This window comes from Schistocerca serialis, chromosome 5 (genome assembly GCF_023864345.2).
Source record: "Schistocerca serialis cubense isolate TAMUIC-IGC-003099 chromosome 5, iqSchSeri2.2, whole genome shotgun sequence".
Taxonomy (NCBI): domain Eukaryota; kingdom Metazoa; phylum Arthropoda; class Insecta; order Orthoptera; family Acrididae; genus Schistocerca; species Schistocerca serialis.
The window spans coordinates 9,523,172-9,541,240 of NC_064642.1; positions in this window are offsets into that span (position 1 = coordinate 9,523,172).

Sequence of the window (18,069 nt, forward strand, 5' to 3'; positions counted from 1 at the left end):
GGAAGATTAAAGCAGCGGACCAAACGAAGTTAAAATCAAGGCCTTTGCTTCTCAAGCATTGCTGCTCCAAGCTGACCTATTCAGACGGCGTAGCAGCCCCCCCACGGTTTCCACCTCCTGCACGCCTCTGATACTTATCATACTCCTCTGAACCTGTCCAACACAGCTTCCTGGACTAGTAGGAGAACAAGAAACATTTGGAGAACTGTTTAGCTCAGCCAAAGGACTTGTTCTTAAACTTTCACTTTCAGTGGGGTATATGCAGCTTTGGAGCTTTCCGACGAATTAAAAGTGTTCGTCGGACCACAACTTTAATTTTCTATCGGTCTAGGCCTTTATCGTATCAGACACGAATCAGAGCAAGCCTCACAGCTTCCATTTGCCAGTAGCTTTGCTTTGACTTCCTCACTCCAAAAAGTTCTAGTCCAGAATAGTACAGAATGAAGCTTTTGGAGAACGGGTGGAATGCGAGGTACATCTGCATATCCATCTACATGGCTACCCTCCAAGTCACTTTCACACTAGTTCTCTATTATTCCACTCTCCAACAATGTGCGGAAAAAAACGAATCCCTATATGTTTCTGTGGGAGCTATGATTTCCCCTATTTTGTTATGACGATCGTTTCTCCCCAAGTACTTTTACATTCGGAAGAGAAAAGTGGTGACTGAAATTTCGTGAGAAACTCCCCTATTTCTCGATAATACAGAACGTGCTGCCTTTATTTGAACTTTCTCGGCGCACTCCACTAATCACGTCTATTAAGGATCAGACACCGCGCACCAATACTCAAAAAGAGGAAACCTGTTGCGTCTTCTAAGTTTCATTACTCTGTCATCCATACAAATTACTGGAAAGAATGATCTCATATCGCCTTCACCTGTAGTTGATCCTCTGATAATATCTGGGTTTCGTCTTGGTAAAATCTGCACTGGACAACTGCTGAATCTTACGCAGTTCATAGAAGATGGGTTTGAAGCTCGTAAGATCACAGGTGTTGTATTTGTGGAATTATCAGCGTCCTATAATATTGTGAACCACCGGCTACTACTACTCAAGGTATACAACATGGCCAAGGATTTCAGCCTAAGTAGGACCATCGCAGCAATTCTGCAATACCGCAGATTCTTTGTTGGCTTTCAAGGGCAGCGCAGTCGATGGAACCAGAGAAAAAAAGGTCTAAACTAAGGAGGCGTATTGGCTGCAATCCTATTCAACATGTATGCAAACGACCAACCTATAGCCCCCAACACCAGGAGTTTCTTGTAAACCGATAACCTTGCTCTTACCACTCAGAGCTCAGAATTTGAATCAGTGAAAAACACCCTTACGAAGGCCCCTGAAAATCTGTCAAGATATATAGCACAAATTAGCTTAAACCGAACCCCTCAAAGGCTCAAGCGTGTGCTTTCCATTTGAGACACAGGGAAATACTAGTAAGTTGATCATAGTGTGATCTGATCAGGAGTTGGGATGCAACATTGCTACACTCCAAAATACCTAGGCGTGACGCTGGACACATCTCTTACTTTCACGAGACACCGCGTGAATGGCAATTTCAAGGTCTCCACCAAGAACAATCTGTTAAGAAAATCGGCGGGATCATAGTGGGGCAGTCAACCTGAAACCACTCCAACCTCCGGACTTGCATTAGCCTATTCCGCAGCAGAGTACGCTTGTCCAGGTTGGCATAATTCATCACATGACAAACACGTAAACATAGCCCTCAACGACACCTGCAGAATTATAACAGGTTACTTGAAAGCTATTACTGTCGAATGGATTTACCACCTTGCAGGATCTGCAACACGCCCATCCGAAGAGAAATGAAAACGAAAGAAAGCGGGACGAGAACAAACCCATCCCCTATATGGACATAAACCACATTCTCAGAGACTGAAGTCAAGGAAAAGGTTCCTTAGAACATCAAAGGTACTTACTACCACTGCGGAGTATTCTAGAGTGCTACTTTGGAGGGATAAGACTTCTCTTGCCTTTGGTTGAAAACGAGTTTCTGAAACTCAGCCTACAGAACAGGACGAGGAATGGGCAACGTATAAATTTTTGAATTCACTGAGATTAGGAATGGGTAGATCAAGGTTTCATCTGTGAAGATGGGGCAACAGTGCAGAACACAATATAATGTGTGATTGTGGAGAAGTCTAGACTGTCCACCACGCTCTTGAGTCTCGACTGTGTCCAGCCTCCGGTACTGCAGAAGATCTCCATCAAGCGACAAAAAAATAGACTAAGAGTGGCCAAATTTTGGTCAAAGAATGTATGACTTGTCAACTGTGCACCTATGTATGTTTCTGGCACGAGAATAAATAAAATAAATCTTCCAAGTGTTTTATAGATACAACGAGGTCACTGGTTCGAGCTTCACACGATATTTTCTATGTGTTCCTTCCAGTTTAAGCTGTTCATAATTATAACTCGTAAGTTGAATTTACGGCTTTCAGGTTTGACTGATGTATCGTGTAACAGCAATTTGACGAATTACTTATAGTACTCATTTGGATGACCTTACACGTTTCAGCGCTTAGGGTCAAATGCCAGTTTTCGCAGCATACAGATATCTTATCTAAATTGGTTTGCAATTGCTTTTAATCTTCTTACGACATTTAGTAATTGACAACTGACTGACGCAATGAGACGTGTCAAGGGTCTTGTCTGTACGTCCCCCACCTATAAAGGCCACTCACAAAGCCAGTATTAGCTAATGAATGAATTATCTCCCTCTACATCGGTACCATGCAAAGTTCGTGGTAAAGTTTTCCTTTCTATTGTACCACGTGTTAAAGCTTCCTCCCTTTTCATCCACGGATCGAACATGGGTACAATGACACTTTGTACACCACTGTGTGAGCTGTTAATCATATGTGCCTTATTTTATGTGCTCGATTTCTACGCTGTGTATACTAACGGGCATGAAAGTACTCTCAGTTTCTGACCTGACAGACAGTTTCCGAAGTCATTTATTTATTTATTTGCTATGGGTGACCATATGGATGCTATGACGGACAGCACATTGCAGTACATACACAACTACAAATCATAGCCAAATAAATGATACACAGCTGTTGCATTCATTCACAGTTTTGTGTATTTAATGTTGTCTGATAGTGCAGTAATAACTGATAGAGGGGCAGTTCTGCTAGTGTTTTGAGCAGCCTCCATAATACAGCAGGTATAAACTAAGAAGGAAATATGCAGATATCTGACTTAAATAAGGTAAGAGGAAAGACAGTAGACAACGTGGAAGAAATGTGAGTAAATTCCATTGCAGCAGCCAGGGATATGGCCTTGGAATGAATGTGGGGCCTACACCCCGCGACTCGTTGCCAATGTTTTATTTTATTTTATATTTATTGTTTCCACTTGTATCCTATCCTGCAGGTGTGGCTCAGGTTTTGAAGCTCTAAAGTCTTTCCTTACAGTGAATCCGTTAGTACTCTCTGTAGAACACAATGCTGCGTTATAAAGTTAAAACTGAATTTTGAACAGAAAATATCTGATATCTACTCTTATTAAAGCATGACTCAAATATATCGTTACCTGAATCTAATTGATTGACCTTCGTCCAGTTTTTGTCATTTGAAACCTCCTCGTACAAAAATTTATGAATTACTGTGCTGGTAAGCCGCTTACGTTATTTGATTTTGTAACAACTGAGCAAAACTGAATGTACTCAGACATTTCTCTCTTTACTTATTCTGATCAACACTAAACTGACACACAATATTTTTAGCGCAACGCAATCTGAGTTTCAATAATCCCTACAAAAGAAAGGTCCTGACTAATAATAACCTATATCTTTCATGAATCACTTACTTCACAAAAATCTTCGTTACTCGAACTACTGCAATACAGCGAGCGCAAATACTGCCAACTAAATAAAGCATTCTAACTACTGAAGGCACTAGCTACTGATAGGCACAGTTACCAACTGAAAGATTTTGATAGAGAACAGACAATGTATTTACCTTAATAGTGTTCAAAAGTCATTATATATATATATCAGTTCTATCAGTTCATGACATCCAGTCTTACAAATTTACTGTCTCCGATGGACAAACGTCCAGATCGTCCCCTCTCAAAACTCTTCCATCTCTCTTCCCACATCCACCACTGCTGGCGGCTCTCCTCCAACTGTGCAACGCTACGCGCTGTTCACATCCAACTGCCCAACACTACAATCGCAAATATTCCAACAATGCCAACCAGCAACAGAATGCACACAGCACAGCCAGTGATTTTCATACAGAGTGCTACGTGACGTTACCAACATAAAAACCTAAACAGCCTACATACATAGCCCCCATACTCCCATTAAAACGTTGCAAATTGTTTTGGACAGTGGCCAATACAGATTTGAAAAATTTCTTCATAATTACAATAACAAAGATATGAAATGCACACACTTATTGATACACTATTGGTCAAAAGCATAGATTTTCTCACAGTCCATAAAGACAGTCCTGATCATTCATTACAAATGCATTTAATTTTATTTTATAAAACCAATTCTGCAACACAGCAGGAAACCAGATATCAACTGAAATAAGCAACTATGTACAAAGCAAGGCATATAAAACATCATTCAATAGCCATGTGGCATTTCATAAGTCAGTAGAAATTCTCTAAACTCTCGTAGAAAGACACTTGTCATAATCAGGTGTGCAGATGTAAGAATATTTCCTATCAATTCGTAAGCATTTCAATAAGTAGCACAATGTACGAGCTCCCAAAGTGTAATCATAAGTTTCCAAGTAATGAGCATGTCGTATTTGGGATGCTTTATGCAAAGGAATATCAATAGCGAGGTTAATGGCCTCTTTTTTCTCCACCTAATGGCTTTTTCTCAAGGCGACTGGCGCAGCTGGGTGCCCACAACACATTACGTCAAGGTCACCTAGCTTTCTTACCAAAATATTTACAACAGCAGTTTGAACTATGGGGACAGTCTCATATAAAAAAATTTCACAGGTCGAGAATTTGTGTTATAAATGAGTAGAAATAAAGTCCTATATATATATATATATATATATATATATATATATATATATATATAGGACTTTATTTCTACTCATTTATAACACAAATTCTCGACCTGTGAAATTATATATATTATATATATATATATATATATATATATATATATATATATATATATATATATATATATATATATAACAGTGACCAAAAAATTTTCGCCGGCATTGTGATACATTCACTCATGTACAGACATTTCATAACTCTTAAAGTATGATTCTTGGTTCCCAACATCCTTCTTCACAAATCTGTATCCCTAACTACTACTCATTATTCCTTATTTTGTTACACATATGCATATTCATCGACAATTCTTCAATATTTCATAATACACATCGTCATCGTAATAATAACATCATAACAGATCAATCACATCTCAAGATCGTCACAGCTTCTTTCAATAATTTCAAAACCTTCAATAAAGTCAACTACCTCAAAACGTACTTCAAAAATCATGATCCCTTATCAAAAACGACATTCAAACCTCTCATGGTGTCACAATGGTGCCGAAAAAATGTGAACAGTTCACAAAGTACAGACAAAATACAATTTCATAAGTGTGAAGTTATCCAACTGTGTAATTGCATAAACATCTGTCACTGATGTAGTAAAAAAATGTTTGTTTCTCTGTTAAATAATCAGATGGCTGAGTAATTCTGTGTTAGAGAAATATGGTACCGATGTGTAAAGTTATATAAGCAAATACCATAGTAGCTAGGGCTCCTAGCGCTCGCCACATGCTTAGCACACAAAGTAGGCGTGTACTCCCTGAGGATTAATGTAATTATACCCTCAAGTGCTACAGATTTCAGCAATGGAATGAAATGTATCACGGAAAACCTTTGTATCTTTGTAATTCAACAATCTTTAACAATAAATGTTTTAATTACAAAATGAATCGCTCAAATACCTGTACTGTAGGCTAAACTGTACGCCTTGATGTTAGATAATCTCGGTCATTACTTAAGGGTAAGAAATGTGCTAAGTGTCGTAATTATCGTGGTCTGTAAGCAAAGTTCTGTAGAAGTCAATGTACTTACCTTGTAATAAACAAAAGTGAAATGCTATGCGTATAGATATCGTAGTTATTACGTTTATTGCGGTGATGAAGAAACTGCTGTACTGTAACATATTGTAGTGCCATGGAAAAGGCTGTCTCATTGTAGCTATACCACAAAGTTACTACTAAAACATGTTTCACTTTCCAAAATAATTCAGAAAAACTGTGTAGATATAAAACAGATACAGTGGAGAAGCAATAATGGCTCTGAGCATTATGGGACTTAACTTCTGAGGTCATCAGTCCCCTAGAACTTAGAACTACTTAAACCTAACTAACATAAGGACATCACACACATCCATGCCCGAGGTACGATTCGAACCTGCGAGCGTAGCGGTCGCGCGGTTCCAGACTGTAGCGCCTAGAATCGCTCAGCCACTCCGGCCAGCTACAGAAGCAACAATGTAAATTGTGTCACTCATTAGTAGCGTCATGATATAATCGTTTAGCTGTCAAATATAGTAACCACTGTGTCATCTGGTATCTCTCAGAAAGCATTTTAAATAGACAATGTAGTTTCAAGTAAACCAAAATGTTGCATTACATTGTCATTAGCAGTACCGGTATATGTTCTAAGTATGTAAGTTCTATAGTCGTTATGTAATCATGCAACGAACAAGGAAGAATGTACACACAGCAACACTGCCTTGTCTGGTCACTATAAAAATGCATTCGTAATTACTGTCTAAATAAGTTTGCCTAGGTTATGACTGGATAGTTAACTTCAAACATTGTTGCATGTTAACTGTTTCTTAAGTGTGACAAAGAGTGCTAGTAACGTGAAGTGAAAATTTTTATATCAAAGACTAAGTTAAAAAGCATATTATCTCTCAATAAACGGTTTTACATGTGAAATGTGGTGCAACCCTTTACCCTGCCTAGAACACAGAGTTTCAACTTCAAAGCAATTGTCGTGTTGTATACGTCGGTAAGGAATGCCAAAATTTTTTTCAAGGTTTGCGTCTATGTTATTTCTCTCTGAGCCAGCCTGCGCCCGTGGCGGCCTATGGTTCGAGTCATTGTCTGTCTCTTTGTTGGCGTGTGTCGTTATTAGGATTAGGAGACCTAATTTCTGTAAATTCACCTTGTCGAGAGGGCCCTGCCGTGTATGAATCCCGCCAGTTCTGATGAAATTCAGGTCTGTCGTTACGATTATATCGTCTGTCGTCATGTCGGTTGATTCCATAGTTTCTTTCTTGTCGGTCACGTGGTGGAGAATTTCTCCCTGAATCGTAACTGCGCGCTGAACTGTTGCGTCTGAAGTTATTCTGTCTCCCTTGGTAATAATTGTTTTGGTTTCCATATTGTCTGTTTCTATGTTTATCTCTGTCATAGTCATTAGCGTGGTGAGGTGATTTTCCCCTGTAACTATTACTACTCTGCAAACGGTTGTCATAAGAGTGGTGTCTGATTTGTTCACGATTTGCATTGTATAAGAATAGCCTTGTCGTGTCCAGTTATTATTTCTGTCATCGCGGCATTGTGATGGATGTGACCTGTAATTGTTGTGCTCCTGTTTTCGCGTCTCGCGATTGTCAGTGTCAACTTCCAATTCATGTAACAGCCCCTGAAAAGCTTCAATGTCGTCTTTGCAGTGTCCTGCCAAAGTAATATGTCGTAAATGTTCAGGCAATTTGATTAAGAAAATGCGGGTGAGTTCTGAGGGGCTGTATGGGTTTGACAGATACTGATTCTTATGCAACATGTCTTCAGAATATATGACAAGACTGGAAAATTCAGATTGTTCGAAATGTTTCATCATTATGATGCTACGTTTTACTAGGTCTTGTGTAGCTTGAGACCAATGTGCTGAGAGGAAAGCATGATAAAATTCTCCTTCACTCTGACAATCGTGAATGACCGATCGCATTCTTACAGCTGGTTCATTCTCTAAATAGCCACACATTAATCCTAATCTGTGCTCTAATGGCCAGTTGGGAAGAAAACAATTAGAGAATTGATGAAGCCAGGCTTGTGGATGAATGTCGTTGCCAGAATTCTTAAATGTTTTGAATTTACGTGTGGTAATGAACAGCTTATAGTCAAAATCATCATGTCGGCGAGTCGCATATCGGTCATTGTTACGTCGTGTCGGCGGTTCCATCTCAAAATTCGGTACACCTGGCCAATTTCTTTCATAATTTCCTAAATGCCCTGTGTTATTATTTTGTGGCTTTTCCGTATTTCTAAGTCCCTCTTCCCATGTTGGACCGCGAGTGTCCTCTGAAATGTGTAATTCTTGTATTACTTGTGCCAACTGATCTTGTAATTCCCGAATTTCTATTTTGTGTTGCGTATTAATTTGATTTTGTTTGTTTGTTGTTGATGTTGTGGTCTTCAGTCCTGAGACTGGTTTGATGCTGCTCTCCATGCTACTCTATCCTGTGCAAGCTTCTTCATCTCCCAGTACTTACTGCAGCCTACATCCTTCTGAATCTGCTTAGTGTATTCATCTCTTGGTCTTCCTATACGCTGGCCTCCAATGCTAAATTTGTGATCCCTTGATGCCTCAGAACATGACCTACCAACCGGTTCCTTCTTCTTGTCAAGTTGTGTCACAAACTCCTCTTCTCCCCTATTCTATTCAGTACCTCCTCATTAATTACGTGATCTACTTATCTAATCTTCAGCATTCTTCTGTAGCACCACATTTCGAAAGCCTCTATTCTCTTCCTGTCCAAACTATTTATCGTCCATGTTTCACTTCCATACATGGCTACACTCCATACAAATACTTTCAGAAACGACTTCCTGACACTTGAATCTATACTCGATGTTAATAAATTCATCTTCTTCAGAAACGCTTTACTTGCCATTGCCAGTCTACATTTTATATCCTCTCTACTTCGACCATCACCTGTTATTTTGCTCCCCAAATAGCAAAACTCATTTACTACTTTAAGCGCCTCATTTCCTAATCTAATTTTCTAAGCATCTTCCCACTTAATTCGACTACATTCCATGATCCTCGTTTTGCTTTTGTTGATGTTCATCTTATATCCTCCTTTCAAGACACTGTCCATTCCGTTCAACTGCTCTTCCAAGTCCTTTGCTGTCTCTGACCGAATTACAATGTCATCGGCGAACCTCAAAGTTTTTATTTCTTCTCCATGGATTTTAATACCTACTCCGAATTTTTCTTTGTTTGAATTTCTTAATATGTTATTTGTTCATACTCTTCTGTGTCAGTGAAGGCTACGCGTCTTATGTCATTCAGATCATCATCTACTTTTGTAGATAAACTTATATATATATATATATATATATATATATATATATATAAAAGTTCATGACATCCAGTCTTACAAATTTCGTTTTTCTGACCCACACACGTCCAGATCTCAAAATTCTACCATCTCTCTTCCCACATCCACCACTGCTGGCGGCTCACCTCCAACTGCGCAACGCTACGCACTGTTCACATCCAATTGCCCAACATTACAATAGCGAATATTCCAACAATGCCAACCACCCACAGACTGCACACAGCACAGCCAGTGATTTTCATACAGAGCGCTATGTGACGTTGCCAACATAAAAAACTAAACAGCCTACTTACACATTTAGGCTGCGATTCACCGACTTGAAACTACTCCAGTTGGACCGTATGAGAGGCAGATTGCTCCCAATGAACTCGGATACGGAAATGAATGTTCCGCAATGGATCATATAAAGAGAAAAGTGGCCCTGGTAAATGAGTTATGGATGTCAATCCTCACGAAATTGACCATCACTTATTGAAGGGGGTAGCTGACTATAAAATTCAACATTTTGGTTCTGTTTAACCCCCATTTATTTGCTCTTCATGAGCGCACGCGGTAAAATAGTAGCAGTTGCACGTTAATATGAATATCGAAAACACAGGAATAGAGTTGAAAGATACTGAACATTGCTAAGATCTAACCGAGTAACAGTTGGCAAGATACGCAAGGAATAGATGAGATGTGAGTGACGATTAGGCCAGCAGGTCATTCTGTAGAAATGTATAATCATAGCTGGGTGAGCAATGATTGCTCTGAGCATACCAGGAAACAGGGAGTAGGTTGCACATGTGAATGCCTAAACCCGATTGGTCATGAGTGGGCCTTCGGCTACGAGACAAGATATAGTCTCAGTTTCAAGGAGGATAATGTGAAACACCTAATAATAATCCTCTTGCCGTTAACCACACAGCAAGATATACTTACGACGACACAAGGTGACAAGACTCGCATCTGCTGCAGCCTGGTGGTGGCAAAAAGTTGTCAGTCGTGGTGTGATGAGTTGATTCTCGTGATAGCGGGCTGCGGTTCTCACATACAAATCTGTCCTGAAACGTTTTGTCACCTTTGGTATCTGCATCCACAGTCTCCACAAAAATTGTACATTTCCTCTCTGTTGGTCGCCAACGCCCGCACAAAAACTCTCGCACCAATGGGAATTGTTCAGCCAACGAATAACCAAGAACATTTTTATGAAGTGTGGTCCAACACCCTATTCAGGAGCTATTTTTGAATATTCCAATGAGCTGCATTCTCACATATGAAGTTTTGCTAACTTTAGGTCCAAACTCACACCTGACTGGAGTTTTTCAAGTCACCCAACGATCTTCGTTCTCGTACTGCATGAGACAGAAGTTTGCTGTCTACGTGGAGTTGTGTCCCGATGACGCCGTACCTCCAACCCAAAGGAGAAAAAGGAAGAAACGTTTAGAATAACAAGTCCACGTTATCTGCAAGCTGGTTGTGTTTCAGTCGGCCCGGCTTCCTGCAGCTCTCTCGGAAGGAATCTCGGCGAAAAAACTAAAACCAACATGCTTTGACCAGAGATACCTACTCGTGAACTAACTTAGTTTGAATAGCTCCGACGTGTGACGCCGTCCCCCACACACTGGTTTTTAGAAGACGTCCTCTACCTCACGGCGTGAGGGCTGCACCTCTTCCACATGCCGGCTGGTGCAACTGTAGACAATACAGTGCGACCAGCACAGTTTACCTGCTGGTCGGCGATCAGTCTGCTGCCGCCTGCTCTGAGCGGCTTGTCCTTTAAAAGTCACCCTTTCTCCTCAGGGAATCAACCGCTGCCAACAGTGGCCTCCCCTTACTGCCTGCTGTGGCTTACCTAAGATTCTGCGGAGTTGTGCAACTTATAATATTAAGGACATGCAGCTCAACATATAGAATGGAAAACTGAAGTGAGGTGCATGTTAGTGGCTCGATCTTTGCAGTCACTGACATTCCCTACGATTTTAAAATCTTAAGGGTTATAAGGCCGTATCATGTTTCTTCTAAAATAATCGACGTTTCGACCCCTCTGCTGGGATCTTCCTCAAGATCTTCTGGTGTCCACTACTTCTAGAACACCAGAAGATCCTGATGAAGATCTCAGCAGAGGTGTCGAAACGTCGATCATTTTAGAAGAAACATGACACGGCCTTATAACCCTTAAGATTTTAACTTCAGTGACAACGGCCACGAAAGCCTGCAGACTTACATTCCCTTTAATATCAACATAGTGCAACACTCATTCGGATTTTGATCAATTGGAAGAAACGTATCGGTCCAGCACTTGACTAACGCATTTTAAGCTAACGTTTAAGTGTGAGCGCTGCCGACGATGTGGACACCTGGCCGTAAAAGTATGAGCACCTCACGCGTAATATCAACAGTAACCGCTCCACTTTCACTGCCTTGTACTCCAGCTGGACTACCATTCACTTTAGGGTCCTATTCCATGCTTTGTCTCTCCACGCTCACAGCTGTCCCTCTGCCAGAGCTTGAGTCGCTCAAGACAAGTGAGGTAAGGACCGTCACCTGTCAAACGATTCACCATGCCCCGACAGGGATTGACATAGTGCATTTTCCACCTTTCATTGACGTTCAGGAGGAGAAAATAAACACGTCGGCCTTTGCCAGTCCTGTCCCATTGATCCTGCCAAGTATCCACCCTAATGGTTTTAAGTGGAATTTATTGGCTACCATAACATGAATTATCTCCTGCGCATTTTCCATGTTTACCTCACGTACAAAACAGTATTGAACGTAATACTGAAGGCTTGTCAGGTATATTGCATTTTTCATCTCTGCTGCTCTTTCAAGGACGGCTTTAGCTATTCTTGCTCGGTATGCAAATGTCCCACTAACGTGCCTCTTCTTCTAGTAACGATTTACCACGGACTTCAAAATGGCTCTGAGCACTATGGGACTCAACTGCTGTGGTCATTAGTCCCCTAGAACTTAGAACTACTTAAACCTAACTAACCTAAGGACATCACACACATCCATGCCCGAGGCAGGATTCGAACCTGCGACCGTAGCAGTCGCACGGTTCCGGACTGCGCGCCTAGAACCGCGAGACCACCGCGGCCGGCCCACGGACTTCGTTCCTCACCTTTTCTTGGTGGGACTTTAGCATACCATACTTTGCCTGTCTACTTCAATATCAACATCCTTCGTTAACATGACATTAACAGTGTTTCCAGTTTGTTGGTCCGTTTATTTCCAATGTTACACGATTCACTTCCAGACGATGCTGTGCTGCAGATGTACGCGTTCAGAACAGCGCCACGCCGAGCAGAATCTGTGACCCTGACAGAAAGGCCAAAACTGCGCCTTCCCCTCCCCCCTCACTTCCAGCCAGCCCCCCCCTCCCCCCCCCCCCCGGTCCCTCAAGCACTCAAAAATAGATTAACCAACAGTGACCTTTTTGCATGTGTATTTAACCAATTTCAGTTTTGTAAGTTGATTTAATAACAATGCATCATGGCAAAATCGTCTCTCCACTGAGATTTTATACAAGATTTACGTGGTTCAAACGTGTAGCACGTTCATTAGAAAATAACATTTAGATTTTCAATCCTTCAGGACGTGCCAGAGTTTCATTCGAACTGGACTAACAACAGAATATCTAAGTTGCAATTAAATGATACTCTGAGCGCTATTGCGACGCCACATTCTAGAGCAATTTTGCAGATGTACAGTGGTAGAGGACACATTTGTTTATACGAGGGTTCAGCTTGTATGACAGTAGTAGATGTTACTACAGGCGCTAAGCATGACAACCCCAGTAATGTTGTCAATCAGCCAACAGACGGAACGCATCTACATTTACATCTACATCCATACTCCGCAAGCCACCTGGCGGTGTGTGGCGGAGGTGGGAATTACGAAAGGCTGGGGACAAAAATCCTGCACGCCTGTTTCAAAGGAACCATTTCGGCATTTGCCTGGAGTGGTATGGGGAAATCACGGAAAATCTAAATCTGCATGGACGGCAGGTATTTGAGCCGTCGTTCTTCTGAATTCGAGACCAATGTGCTAACCACAACGCCTCGCTGCTTAGACGGAATGACACTGTACAAGTCACAACAGAGCGTACTTACGGTCGCGGAGCGAGGAAAATATTTCTCATAGGCAGGAAAACATGAGTGGTAGGAGAATTCGCGTGCCTCTTCCGCTTGGTTCTTAAACTTTAATTTCTTTCTTGACTTATACTCGGGTCAGATTTTGCATCCCGTGGGTGACTGTGCCCTTGGCGGGGACCTACCTCGCTATGACCACGGTGCAGCTCCATTTCAGAAACCTGTTACTCAGTTTCATAGTAATATCTGACAAGAGCAAGGATATTTTATTGATTTTTTTAAAAAGAAAATTTGTCCCATCAGCTGTAGAATTGCATATTTATTATCTACCGGTTTCAGTTATAGCAATCATCTTCACAGGAGGAAAACGGTGTACATCACTGGATCAAAAGCACGTTATCGATCCATTTTTGACCCTTTCGTGTACACTGTTTTCCTCCTGTGAAGATGGTTGTCATAAGAGAAACCATTAGACAATAAATATACAACTGTACAGCTGATGGCGCAAAAATGCTTTGCTCAAAATACTACAGCTGTAGATAGCGACCCAACAAAATCTTTGTTTTATTGAAGAAATCTCTCTGTCCCTGTACCAACGTACTGCTGGTATCACCCACATCATCCCCTCTTCGACCATCCTGCACAGTGTCATTCCATATTACAAACGTTTATCACTTCTTGCACTACTGCAAAGTTCCTTAGTTTTATGTTGATATTACTATAACTGGCAAAGCTATCTAAGGCTCTTCTTAACAAAGAATTGCTATTCTGGATCTTCCATTTTAATTACTTCGGTTTGGGTTTCATAAATTTTGGAGTTTAATCAAGTGTTTAACTACTGTAGCACCAATCTTCGAATATGGAGAATGTAATAGCACACTTTACAGCGGGTTCACAAGTGCTAGGAAAGTACGAGATCCCATTAGTAAGCTTTACGTCAGAATTGTTTCAGTTTTCGCTTCCAGAAACCTACTAACATTCGTCCAGTACGTCTTCACTTTTTCTTTCTACTATAGGTACATACATCAAAAAAAGTTTTGCATCACCTCGGTTCCGAGAGTTCCGGAACCTGTACAGAAAACTGGAACAGAGATCAACATAAACATCATTTCCGCCCTTTTTATTGCTCATGAAAACCACAAATTGCATGTTGTAACACCATACAGCGACACCTTCACATTTTGTGGTCCAGATTGCTGTACACACCGGTACCTCTAATACCCAGTACCACGTCCTCTTACATTGATGCATGCCTGTATTCGTCATGGCATACTATCCACAAGTTCATGAAGGCACTGTTGGTTCAGATTGTCCCACTCCTCAAAGGCGATTCGGCGTAGGTCCCTCAAAGTGGTTGGTAGATCACGTCGTCCATAAACAGCCCTTTTCGATCCATCCCAGGCATTCGACATAAAAGTTTTCTGGTTATGGTACCGCGTCATAATGTATCAAACTACTGCTGCTGGAGGAGAACCAACGTTTCAGCCACGGCTGCAGCGGTCTAATCTGGGTCTAGACCCAGAAGAGGTCGAAACGTTGGTTCTCCTCCAGCAGCAGTAGTTTGATACACTATGACGCGGTACCATACCCAGGCATGTTCGATAGGGTTCATGTCTGGAGAACATGCTGGCCACTCTTGTGGAGCGATGACGCTGTCCTGAAGAAAGTCATTCACAAGATGAGCACGATGGGGAGCGAATTGTCGTACATGAAGACGAATGCGTCGCCAATATGCTATGGTTGCACTATCGGTCGGAGGATGGCATTCACGTATCGTACAGCCGTTACGGCACCTTACATGACCGCCAACGGAGTACGTCGACCCCACATAAAGCCACCCCAAAACATCAGGAAACCTCCACCTTGCTGCACTCGCTGGACAGTGTGTCTAAGGCGTTCAGCCTGACCGGATTGCCTCGAAACACGTCTCCGACGATTCTCTGGTTGAAGCACAGTTTGAGTCGTAACACGACGTTCTGTGGCTTCAAGAAAAGCATTATCCAACATGGTGGCACTGCTGTGAGGGTTCCTGCGAGTGATAATCCGCAGGTAGCGGTCGTTGAGTGCAGTAGTAGTCCTTAGGCAGACCGAGCGAGGAATGTCATCGACAGTTCCTGTCTCTCTGTATCTCCTCCATGTCCAAACAACGTCGCTTTGGTTCACTCCGAGACACTTGGAAACTTCCCTTGTTGAGAGCCCTTCCTGGCACAGAGTAACAATCGAATGAGATCGAACCGCCGTAATGTCCGTTAGGCATGTTTGAACTACAGACAACACGAGCCTTGTACCTCCTTTCTGGTGGAATGATTGGAACTGATCGACTGTTGGATCCCCTCCGTCTAATAGGTGCTACTCATGTATGGTTGCTTTACAATATCCACAGTCAACGTCTATCTTCAGGAGTTCTGGAAACAGGGGTGATGCAAAACTGTTTTTGATGTGTGTACTATATACAGTAGCTGTTACCCATGGCATGTGTCTGTCAGTTCAGGATGCATATCTCGTGGTAGGTGCCCCTCCCAAACACCACACCAATGTACTACCACACGTCACACGCTTTGTTGCTGCCGGTCAGTGGGTCCAGAGGAACGTCGGTAGGAGTACACATCTATGTATCACGTTACTGAAGTAGCTATACGTTATATGTATACATGATGCAACTTATGCATCAATTTTTTCACGTGGTTTATGTTGATTGTTGTAAAAAGTAAATGTTCCATTCCCTACGTCGCCATCTTAGAAGTCATTTTTTTCCAAAGTAGCTAATGTTCTTCCATACCAAGTTTCATCAGCATCAGTTCAGCGACTTAGCTGTCAAAATATAACTGAGAGTGTTGCTATCACATTTAATATATTGGAGTGGCGATATGGATTAAATCGTTGAGGGTTGCATAAGCGTTGTGTTCATCACAATGAGTCGTATTACGTAGAACATATCAACCAACGAAAGCATTCTCACAAATATGATAAAGTTCAGACATCAGAGAGAAACAAACTTTTACAGCGAGTAAATACTTTCACTTTTTCACAAAATATTCTTCAAATAAGCACACATCTTGCAGCACTTTTTTAAAAAAAGTGATCTATGTTCTTTCTCAGGGTTCAAGCTATCTCCGAACGAAATTTCATTAAAATTGATTCAGTGGTTTCATTGCGAAGAAGGTAACAGACTAATACAGTTTCGCATTTGTAATATTAGTAGTGAGTGGCCATCAGTTCAGAAGTATGCGATCTCTTTTGTAGGTAAAGGGCAGTTTCACAGTGTCGAACCAATGCGTAGAAACCTTCCATTTGGTTTATCTGTGTGTGGTCCTCCCGTTTCATATCACTGTGCATTGCACCTTCCAGATACTCTAACCGGACGGAGTACTAGTCACCCAGCACGCCGTTAAAGAATGTAGCACGCTGGCCCTCCTGAAGCACCGTAGTATAGAAATGGTACCATGCGGTAACTTCTCACCGCCGACATAAGTCATGAAAGCAAAGTCACGTGTGTGTGTATGTAGGAGCAGGTTTTTGTAGAATCTGCGCATTAAGGAGAGCCGGCTTGCAGACATGAGAGAACGGCAGGGAGGAGCTGTCTTGTTGTCTTTTTGGGACGAGCCCCACGCAGTTGCCGCACTGACTGGCGTAGCAACACGGACTGCCCAGCGTGTCCATAAGGAACGGTGTAGCGCTCGCACTCACGTGACAAGGCGTTAGGCCAGCGCTCGTAAAGAGATCCCAACCGCCACGGACTGGAGATGAGTGTCACTGTTGTCAAACAAGACAGGAATCGTCTCTGTCAGTAAATGAGGCTCCAACATTGCGAAGATTGCATGCAGCACGTAAATCTGCACGCCTTTAATGGGCCAAAGAACACAGCAGCTGGACCCTAGACGACTGGAGATACGTAATGAAACTGAAAGAGTAGCGATTAACCTGCAGTTCTCGTCTTTCAGGAGAACAGCCACGTAGTATTAGTTACCTGCCTGGTGAACACTCAAGCTTCCTGTCGTAACGCAATTAACACGATAAGTCATCCGACATTATTCCTGTAGATGTCTAGCAGTTTCAGCAGTGGGTAAAACGAAGTGTGGGGCGGCGGGTGGAATATTTTTATTATTAAATGTTCCTATTATTTGTTTAATGCTGTTGTTTGCCGTTCTCAACACTGGCTCTCTAACTACAATATTGGCAACCAGAAAGTGATTAGCAAAACGTGAAGCCTGTAATTAGAATTCCCAGTGCCTACTTCATCTGAGAAATACATTTATAGCTACAGCTTATAGCTCTGAGGAATTAGGAGATTGTCTGGGATTCATAATCAAAAACGATTCTCTCTAAAATGTCCACTATTTTCTGAAAGTCACACAATCCAACTACCAGAGCAGTTCAGAGTCTAATGGGCTGATGCAACTATAACTGTTCAAATTAAATGTTTAAGTGAATGCTCGCCATAATTTGATGATAATGTTCATCAAACGCCACGCTAAATAATGGTAGAATGTCTGTCCCGCGGCGGCACGTGAAAATACGACATACGCAAACTGAAGATAGACCATTAAAGTCATCCCAGAATTAACACTTCACTCGAAAACGATTTCATGGTTACGCGTATCCCGCGTAACTTATTA